Consider the following 10,908-nt stretch of genomic DNA (forward strand, 5'->3'; position numbering starts at 1 on the left):
ATTTTTATTTTGACATACATTATTCATAAATCAGATATTCATGTGTAGGAGTCTAATTTAAAATTAAATTTGTAGGTTAAAATATGTTTCAAGTACATGTATTTTTGATATATTTAAAATTTATTCTTTCTATATTTATAGGAATTTAATTTTTTTATTTTCCAGACTTTAAAATTCATGTCCGATTGACAAATTTATTTTGCTAAATTCAAAAATGCGACACTTTGGAATAACAAAAATACTGCCTTGTAATGTAATAATAATAATAATAATTTACGTTGTAATAATCTTAAATTTAATAAAAAAATAATGTTGATAATTAAACTTCTATTTTTAAAGAATAAATTACTCGAAATAAAAATAAAAATATTAAACAACATGTCTTAAATATATAATAAAATATTAGTAACATAATATTAAAAAACACTTGAGAAAGTAAGAACATGTTACTAGTATAGAATATTTTTCTTTTAACTTTTCAACACAACAATTAGTTTTTTTATTGTATATTTGATGGAAATTCTTTTTCTTCCCCGCAAGAGGAAAAAATTAGGGTTTTGTTTATTTGTATTCATAGATGAGCGTAAGACGTTACGTAATATGTATACATAATTAAAAAAGTTTAACTTTCTCATAATCCATGTAATCTTTGTGTAATTAAACTTTACCCACTCTACTATTTTTATTTGGTATATAATTATAGGTGTTTTCATTTGTTTTACGATCTAAGCATAATCCTGTTCAAGTTGAGAGTGATATTTAGGTAAAACCTTCTCAACAATGATAACTCCAGAATACGAATTTGGTTCAAGGAAGAAGTCTACTTCCACTTCATCCAACCACTTACTAGTAGTCACTCTACTATTTTAATTTAATAATTAGAGTCCAATGGACAACACTATAATAAAAATAACTTTATTAAATTGAATCATGTATCGACTTTTACTCTACTTCTATCAAACAATTTTAAAGAATTTTACAACTCTAAATTTAGAATCGAAAACTTTATAATCCTAAACTCTACATTTTTATTTGCTAATGTAGCCATCTATGCTTGTAGTTTTGGCTACGAAACTATTTTTTATTTTAAAAATGTCACATATTCTAATTTAATAAAATTCCTTTGATTGATGTCATCAATTGGAATCTAATTATTAAATTAAAAGAGTAGAGAAACTAAATTCTCAATATTAAAAATAGATAGATAAAATTTCAAATGTGCAAAGGATAAAGGTACCAAAAGCATAATTGAACCAATTAAAAGTATATTGGGTGGTGGCTTCTACAACGAAGCTATTAATATGAGTTGTGAAGCGTTGCCATACATATTGTTTAGGGCTACTTTTGTTGGAAAAAAAAATCTAGTTTAAAAATTATTTTCTATCACAACCGAAAATTAAAAATTTGAAAATCGAGTTGACTTGTGATGTTTATAGCAATAATTATTTTTTATACGTATAAATAGATGTTCTTAACTTTCCACTAAACGACCTTCTTTGCTATTCTTGTATCATGAATCGTTTCGAGTGTGAGTTCTAATAATTACAAATCAAACACAGAACCAAAAATAATTTCTTATTTTCAGTATGAAAGTAATTCTCTCTCAATAAAGTAGAATTGTTATTCTTAGAAAATAAAATTTATAAGTAAAAAATAAATTTCTCACTATTTTCTGGTAGAATAACAATATCTCAAAGTTGTGAATTTTTAGCTCTACTAGTGCCATCTATTTATAGAGAAAGATAAAAGAATCTTGGTTAAATTAGTAGAAAATAAATAATACTTATTTGATAGAAAAGTTCGTCCCCTAGTTTAACTAGGAGAAGGGGGCGACACACCCTAGTTAAATATATTAGGGTTCTTGTCCCTCATATGTGTTATGAGGGGTTTTTGGTTATTTCCCATATTAGGTCAAATTATATGTGCTTCTTAAACTTTTAACTCAATACTTTATAATTTAATCCAACCCAATACATGCTTTTCAATTTCCCAAAATAAATATTATTCATAAATTTTAATTTAATTAGATAAAATAAATTTTCAATTAAATATTTTTCTCTACCCAATTCTAATTTCGTTAAAATTATAGCAACTTTATTGTAAAAGAATTTATGAGCAAATATATTTAATTTTCATATTCAACAAATTCATAATGGCCAATTAATTTAACTCTATTTTCGAACTTCAATTATTTGATTAAATAATAATTGGAAAAGTTTAAACTAATTATCAAGTCATTTCTATACTTAGCAAGAAAACACACATTCATTTCCGAATGTGACACAATTCTCTAACTTTATCATTTGATTCTATGTGCAATTTATTTCTGATTTCAATGAGCTAGCAGAGGCACTGATTGAACATATATAATTAGAGCTCAAATGATTTATAATTAAGTTCTAGCTTTTCGCCTATTAATTATAAACTAATTTAGTTACAAAGTCATTCTACTATAACATCGTGATTGAGCTGTCCCTAATTACATACCATTATGAAAGCTATTTGATCAGTGCTCATCCAATGATCTTGTCATAAGTGTGTTGCCCTCATAGGATATTCTTAATCTCTTTGGGATAAATTCATTCTCTTAATATGACCATATTTTATCTCATGGTAACCATTACATCAAAGTCAATTACTATCAAATAATAATTAAGGGTGGGTTTGGATGGGCGATTAGGTGCGGTGCGGTGCGTTTAGCTTACTTTTTATCTCACGCTACAGTATCGCTACAGTATCTAATCTCACCGCCACCGCTGTTATTACACTAACCTCAGGTAAACGCACCGCCCATCCAAACTCACCCTAAGTTGTTTATCATAAAGACAAACGACCTATGACCACGTTTATTTTTCATCTATCATGTAATGCCAGTGAGAAGATATCATTTACTTATTTTATGGGCTATGAATTCCACTGTTGTGAATAATATTACATACTATAGAATTAGTATACCCAACGCTCTAACTTTCGGTTCCTTATTTATTTGAATTCAAACTTTTACTTATATAAAAATATGAGTCACACATACATAGTCCATCATTCACTCAAAATTAAGATATATCACACTATGAACATTACAAGTGGATACATCCATGAACGGATTTAGAATCTATTCTACTTGGGTCTTGTTCGATGTACTATTAGTCACAATTATGTCTCTATCTTCTAAGAGTCATCCACTTTGATGCTCAAGACAAAACATCTCCCCAATTAGACTTGATGGACGACATATTAGCCTTTCAATGGGTTTGCTCATTTTCGATTACACTAAGGACATATTTAGGTTTATCTATTAATACAAGTTGTTTTTCCGTATTATGATCCAACCACATGATACTACTTAGTATTAGTTAAACGTTAGATAACCATTGAGCCAATATTTATTTTCATTTTGCTTTGCGTGCAAAAGCCATTGAAGACAATATACAAGGGTATTGATATAATTTATGTATATTTTTATTAAACCAATTTATTTCAAAAATACAAATGTATATAGATGAAAAAACCACAATTAGGACACAAGGTCCAACAAATACAACATTGCTTTTAGAAAGCATGATTTAAGATTTGAAGTGTTTAACATTATTGAAAAAAAAGTGTTGTAAAATGTTAAAAGTATCCATTATAAATATAGTTTTCTAAAGTAATTTAAATGATCCTTAAATTCATTCATATTATGATGCATGAAATATCAATTTTAAATATTTTAAAGCAATTAATATAAATTATTTATAAAATTTAATTAGAATATATAAAACATATTTTAAATATTAAAATCACTGTAATCATAATTCTTTATAAATTAATAAAAAAAATATAAATGATTCAGATGCAAAGTATTTTTCTTTCTCATGTTATTATTATTACCACGATGCCATGTTAATATTATTTTGGAGTTAATTAATATTCAATTTAGATTATAATATAAATATAAAAAATAGATGATAATTATAAAATACAATTTTAAATAATTTTAAAGAAATTAATATAAATTATTTGTAAGACTTAATTTGAATATAAAAATCACATTCATAATTTTCAATTAATATAAATGAGGGACAATTTGACACCCAAACCAGTTTTTGATAAGTTAGAACTTTTATGACTTGGAAAAACAGTTTGAATTAACGAATTAGTATTGCTTCTGTTGCTTTTGGATTAAAATGCTGGTTTGGCTTGAAAGATTTGATGCAGTGCTAAACAATGTCCAAAATTACTTCCCCAATAACGTTTATTATTATTATTATTATTATTATTATTATTATTATTATTTAAAATGGAATGGGTTTAATTTAAAATATCAAACCATCTCATTCGACCTGTCTTGCAAATTTTACGTGAAAAATTCTTATTGGAAAAATTATAGATAGAGAAGGAAAAATTCACTAATATTGAAAAATAATAATATAAGAGGTTTACGGCTATGCGCAGTTTTTAAGGGTTAAACAACCTGTCTAATAGAAGAAATATGGTTCTATACGAATTCAACTTGTGCGGTAAGGTCTCCGGCCCTTGGTCCTAAGCCCTCACATATCCCTAATTTTGTTCCTCTATTTTATTTCTTTAACAAGTGAGTTGTACCTCAAACTTTTCAGATCAGATCAAATGAGATTCGAGTCATACAACTCTGACACTTATTATTTACCCGAACAAGGTCCTCATTTCATACTTGATTGGACTAGTCAATAAAATAACTAACACAAACCACCTTAAAAATATCATGCGATAAAGGACCTATACATGCGTTCAATCCTTGTTTTGGGTCCTTCACCATATGATATTTGTACGAATTATTAAATAAACATTTAAAAATATTTTTTAATTGGAGTTGTTCTTCTTAACACAATTCCATAAATTCCTATTCAAATAATATTTTTTAAGTAAAATAGAAGAACAAAATGATTTGGGATGAGACATAAGGTGTCATTCATGTTTAGATTATGTGTCATTTACTTTCTCCATATAATTTCATGAATTCCTACTCGGATGAACTTTGCCAGTAAAGCAAAAGAACAAAATGATTTGGGATAAGACACTAGAGCTGATTGTAGAACTCATATTTTGCCCGGGCCTTAAAATAAATAAACTAAATTTTAAAAAAAAATAAAATAAAAATCAAAATGTCCATTAAAAGTCCATTTACAAACAAAGCTACCAACCTAATTACAACCCAAAAATTAAAACCTAAAAGAAGTCCAAAAGCTTAGAAACCCTAGCTCACAACCTATTTTTGAAAATTAGAAACTCTAGCCGCAAGCCTCAACCACCCACTTCCAACCACTACCAAGTGGCACATGCCTCCACCACCGTTTGCCTGCCATACAAGAAGAAGAAAAGATAACAAATATATATAATAAAGTTTGTAAATGGCTATAAAGGCCATACTAGAACCGATTGTAAGAGGGGGGATCGATGGTATTTTGAGGAAGAATCGATTGTATTTTGGGGAGAGAAGAGATTGTATTAGAGGGGGTTGTATTACAGAGACTTTTGGGAGAAATCAAAAGGAGAAAACAAGTTCAAAAGGTGTTTGTCCATATTTTTATTTTTTTTGATCTTCTTTCTATTCGTTCGTTTTATCTATTTTACAAATATTTTTAACAAAGAAAAAAACTTGTAAAAAATATAAAAAAAAGGGAAAGAGGGAGGGTCTTACCAGTGTTCAGTTTTCCAACATCGTGGACGACCGAAGAAGCCATCGCCGAGGATCGGTGGCCGGAAACCGAATGGATTCTTGAGTTCTAGGGTCATTTTAACCCTAAATCCGGGCTCTACTCGAGAAGAGAAGCGAAAAAGGGCCTCAGAAGATTTTTTTGGTCACCGTGGACGGCGCCGCCGCCGTCGGTGGCCGGTGACCGGCGTGACGGTTGATGGCTGGTCTGATGACCGGAGGAGGGGAAGGGTTGAGAGAGTTGAAAGCCTTCTCTCTATTTTGAAAAATGAATGTAGGGTGGTAAGGTGGTGTTTTAACTCTTTTTTGTTGTTGTTTTTTTCTTAAAAAAAAGGTTTTTTTATAATAAAAAAAGAGAAAATAAAGTATGGTTTTAATTAATAATAAAAACAAAATAATAGTATGGGGGAATGGTTTTAATTAATAATAAAACAAAATAGTATGGGGAGTAGTTTTAATTAATAATAAAACAAAGTAGCATGGGGGAGTGGAATCAACTTTTTTGCTTGAGACCATGCATGTTACCTTTAATTGGGTAATTTGCGCAATTTGTCTCCTCCTTTGTGCTAGCCTTCAATCGGGCCATATTTAAGTTTTATATTATTTTAAATTGGCCCTGCAGTCTGTGTGCTATTTCAATTTGCCCCCTTTGCGCGGTATTTTAAGATTTGGGGCATTTTTAATTTTAGATCTCGGACATTTATACGCAATTAATTTTAGCCCAAAATTCTGTTTCAATAATTTGTTTTACTTGTAAGTTATCTCTTGGATTTTGTTTCTTCTCTCAATTAAGTTTCAGTTATTCTTTTTAGAATAAACATGTTTCTACATATTATTTTGATTTCATACTTTTGTAATTATTATTTTTCTCTTTTCTTTTTTTTTCACGTGCATACCTGTTTATATGAAATACCTTTATATTATTATTACTACTATATGTATATATTTATAATATTACTAATAGTTTATTTTTTACATTATTATGTATATACCATGTAAATATTTTAATATTATATTATGTATACATTATATATATCTTTTAATATTGTATTTTTATTGTTTTGCATATGCCCTAATATTATATCGTTTATATATATTTTTTATTTCCCATATTATCTTACTTTATATATTTTTTAACTATATCATGTATATGCTACTACTATATATCTATTTATGTAGTATTATTAATAGTTGTTTCTAATAGTATGATTATTTCTAATATGTATATATTATGTATTTACCTTAAATATTATATATCGTATATTTCTAATACTATTATGTTATTGCTACTATTACACTATTATTATATTTTTACCCATTACTCTTTAAATACACTTATTTTACCTTTTACTCTTCACTCACTATATATATTGTTTACTTATCTATATATTCACATACATATATATAATTTCACACATCATTCCAAAATTTTTATTTGTATTATTACTATTAATATTATTATTATCTTCACTATACTATCATTCTTTAGTCTTACATAATGATTGTTTATTTATTACTAGTTTTTTTTAATCTCAAATATTTCCTAGCTTATTTGTTATTATCTTTTTATTCGTTTTATTCATTTATTTGTTACCTCGAAATAAGATATTTTGCAAATAAGGCAATGCTTGGTGTTTGAAAATTTCGAGAAAGCAGTGCCCTAACTTATTGGGTTGCCACTTTTCTCGTTGAATTCGAATAATTAAGTACCCTTCTAAGTTTTTAGAGGTTTTCTAAATGCAAGCCACTATCTTGGAATTTCAAAGCAATATGTCCTAAGTTATTGAATATAGCGTTTTGCTGTTTCGAGATAGGAATTTAAAAAAAGGGATAACTTAATGTCAATACTTTGACGCTAGTGAATCCCAATTTTCAAAGTTAAAATATTTTAAAGAGGACTACATCTTAATTTTTTTTTTCTTTCGACATTAAAGACATTTGATAATCAATTAGGTTCCAATTTTTGGGCGTTACGAGGGTGCTAATCCTTCCTCGTACGTTCTTTTATTTCGTGGACCAAAACTAATGATTTTAAAACAAAATGTTTTAAAGGTGATCCAATCACACCCAAAAAGATTGGTGGCGACTCCCATTTTCCAAAACTCGATCTGATAGTGGTTTCAACATTGATCATGGCGGGCCAGGCCATAACAGAATTTTAAACTTGTTTTTATGTTTGGGTTCAGTTTGGCCCAAAAAATAAGCTTAAATTTTTTTTCAAGTACAATTCGGATTATAGATGCTAAACTCGAGCCAACTCGGTTCTGGCTTGTATTAAACTTTTTTAAAATTATTTTATTATATAAAACAAATTTTAAAGATATAATATATCAAATACAAACATTAAAACATATATTAAAATAACAAATAAATTAAAAATTATATTAAAATAAATATTAAAACAACAAACAAATTGAAAAATAACTATATGTTGTTTTTTTATCAAAATTAAAACATCAAACAAATTAAAAACGATATTAAAACTAATGTGACCTTTCTCTCTCCATCTTTGGTAAGATAAGCAGCGTGAAACAATGGCTTAACTGCAGTTCCGGTCGTCCATAGCAGACTTCTTGTGGTAAAAATTGCTATATGCTGTTTTCTATCCATTCAGTCATCATATTTAAGTTTTTAGCCAACAATTTCAGCATAAAACCAATGCAGGTAGCTTATAAAATGGATGGGTTGGCTTTTCCAAAACACAAAGTAATGTCTACAACTGCATAAATAAAAACACAAGTATCAGCTGCAATGCAAAATAAATTTGGAACAAGAGTCAAAAAAATCTGATTTGGAGGAGTCGGGACTTGAGAGGAAAAGAAAAGAAAGGACAGCACGGTACTCTGGTCGAATCCGAGCTGAAAAAACTTACCTGAAGCTCGACATATTTATAAAATAATTTTTCTTTTTCAAACACATTTTTTAATCCTATATTTTTATTAATATTTTTTAATTTTTTAAGTGGGCCTTTAAACCTGATAAAATAACTCGACCCATAATCAAGTTTACATTAGACAAAAGGCAGCATACATGCTTTGCGGATAAGTAGGGGCCAAAAAAAATGCAAGGACACGATTTTAGGGACAGAAAAGCGCCACAAAGAAGCCCAACTCATATCATTATGTTTACCCCACCAAAACCGGCTAAGCGTGGAGTTAATATAGTCAAAGAAACATCGCGGAAAAGAGGCAAAGACCTATAAAATATGTGGGAATAACCTAAGCCATTGCCTTATCGAGAACATCCTTACCACCACGAGAAAGCTTTCCTTTCCATCTTTGTATCTTCTTCCAAATGTGCTCATTCATATAATTAAATGTGGTAGATTTTGATCTCTTAAACCAGAATGGCAATTTCATATACCCATGCGCAAATAAAGAGTAATGCAAATACATGGGAGATATTTGGGGATCTAGGATTTATTCGCACACCATGGAGTATATTTCTAAAAATTGTATCTACAATCAATGCTGATAGGTCTTCGACACTCAAAAATGAATAAATATGGTGGAATTGAATTTTCTTGTCCTAAATCTCTAACCCGAACGATTAAATGTAAAAGTTGATCATTTACATCAATATGTTAGGAGACCAAATAAAGATAATAATGGTATCATCCACTTAACCTATTGAGCATCATATAAATGTTGATGGAAAATTTTGAAGTTTTCTAATATTGAAATTTCGAAGTTTATAGAAGTATTATTTAAGTCATTGATTGAATTAGTGTCACAAGTCAACCATGTACCAACTCAGTTAAGAAAATTACAAAAATATTCTTTCGTATTTAAAATAATGGTGTCATCCACTCAACCTATTGAGCATCATATAAATGTTGATGGAAAATTTTGAAGTTGTCTAATATTGAAATTTCGAAGTTTATAAAAGTATTATTTAAGTCATTGATTGAATTAGTGTCACAAGTCAACCATGTACCAACTCAGTTAAGAAAATTACAAAAATATTCTTTCGTATTTAAAATAAGTTATATTATTCGAAGATACTTTAGTATTTTTATTTAAAAAATAAAAAAAATGCATAAGAAAGAATTTGAACCCACTCTAATTGTATTGGTAAAAAATTTTAATTTACCACTCAACCAAAACTTTGTTTTGATATTTTTATACATTTTAATTTTATTATGCACACTTTATTGCCTCCATTAATTATATATATATTAATAATGTTGTTGATTGAGATGATGCCACAAATTAACTCAACACTAACTTAGTATTAATGATACCACCATGATCAACAATTGTATTCATTTAATATTCTTAATATGATGTATTCAAACATTTAAATTTCATTTTACTTACAATTTAATCTTCTTCTTTTTTTTTAAAAAAAATTTTAAGACTGTACATATTTTATGTGTTATTATCATTAATTGGTTTCAAACTTTACTTTAAAAAACAAATCTATATTCTAAATATGTTATCTCCATGCATACACGTATAATAGAGTTTCTAATTTCCCTTTTTAACAATTTTTGTTAATTGTACTTATTTCTATTTGCATGGATTGAACATTGAGCAGAATGTGTTTTACCAAAAAAAAAAAAACACATTCTTATATTTACTTTAAATTTTGAACCAGCTTAATTTGTAATCAAATAAGATATTAATATTTTAAAAATAAATATTAATTATAAAGGTATATAAATATTAATTAGAATTTTTATCATATATGTATGTGACATGGGCCGCAGTTCAAAGCCCGTGATCAATGCACCAAATGTATCCAATTGAGGTCTATTGTTTAGATGGGAATTATTTGGTCCACAAGAACTGGCCCGATTCAGTAAGCTATTGGAGAAGCCTAGGTGGCCCAATAATGAAAATGTGGCAATATAGACTATTTCAATAAATATGGGAACTAATTGAGAGGAATCATATCTTGTGATTTGATTTGATTTTGTATATCTTGTAAATCCTATAATTTAACGAATAAGATTAACCTCGTCCGTCGATGTAACTTGATATTGACTGTCTGTTTTGAGGGAGCTCAACTATAAATAGAGAGCCTCCCCCCTCACTTGTAAATGACTTCAATCATCCATTGTTTCTTTATACTTTGTGAATAAGAGAATATTGAGAACATTTACTCAAACACCTTTTGTGCATTGCTTTATGTGACTTTTTGTTGTTCTTTTGTGACTTCTTTTGGCATAATTGCTTCCGCTAGACAAATTGGTGCCTTGGAGAAATTCTAAAAGAATCCTCACTTGTAAT

General features: G+C 28.2%; 1 long non-coding RNA gene across 1 annotated transcript; it reads right to left on the bottom strand.

Moving 5' to 3' along the window:
- Positions 1 to 5,235: 5,235 nt before the first annotated feature.
- Positions 5,236 to 5,927, bottom strand: LOC121209964 (uncharacterized). The gene is made up of 2 exons (XR_005905219.1): positions 5,660 to 5,927; positions 5,236 to 5,317 (listed from the first exon to the last, which is right to left on the bottom strand). It is a non-coding gene; the product is annotated as an uncharacterized lncRNA (long non-coding RNA).
- Between the last annotated feature and the right edge of the window lie 4,981 nt (positions 5,928 to 10,908).

The sequence above is a fragment of the Gossypium hirsutum genome, chromosome A02 (genome assembly GCF_007990345.1).
Source record: "Gossypium hirsutum isolate 1008001.06 chromosome A02, Gossypium_hirsutum_v2.1, whole genome shotgun sequence".
NCBI lineage: Eukaryota > Viridiplantae > Streptophyta > Magnoliopsida > Malvales > Malvaceae > Gossypium > Gossypium hirsutum.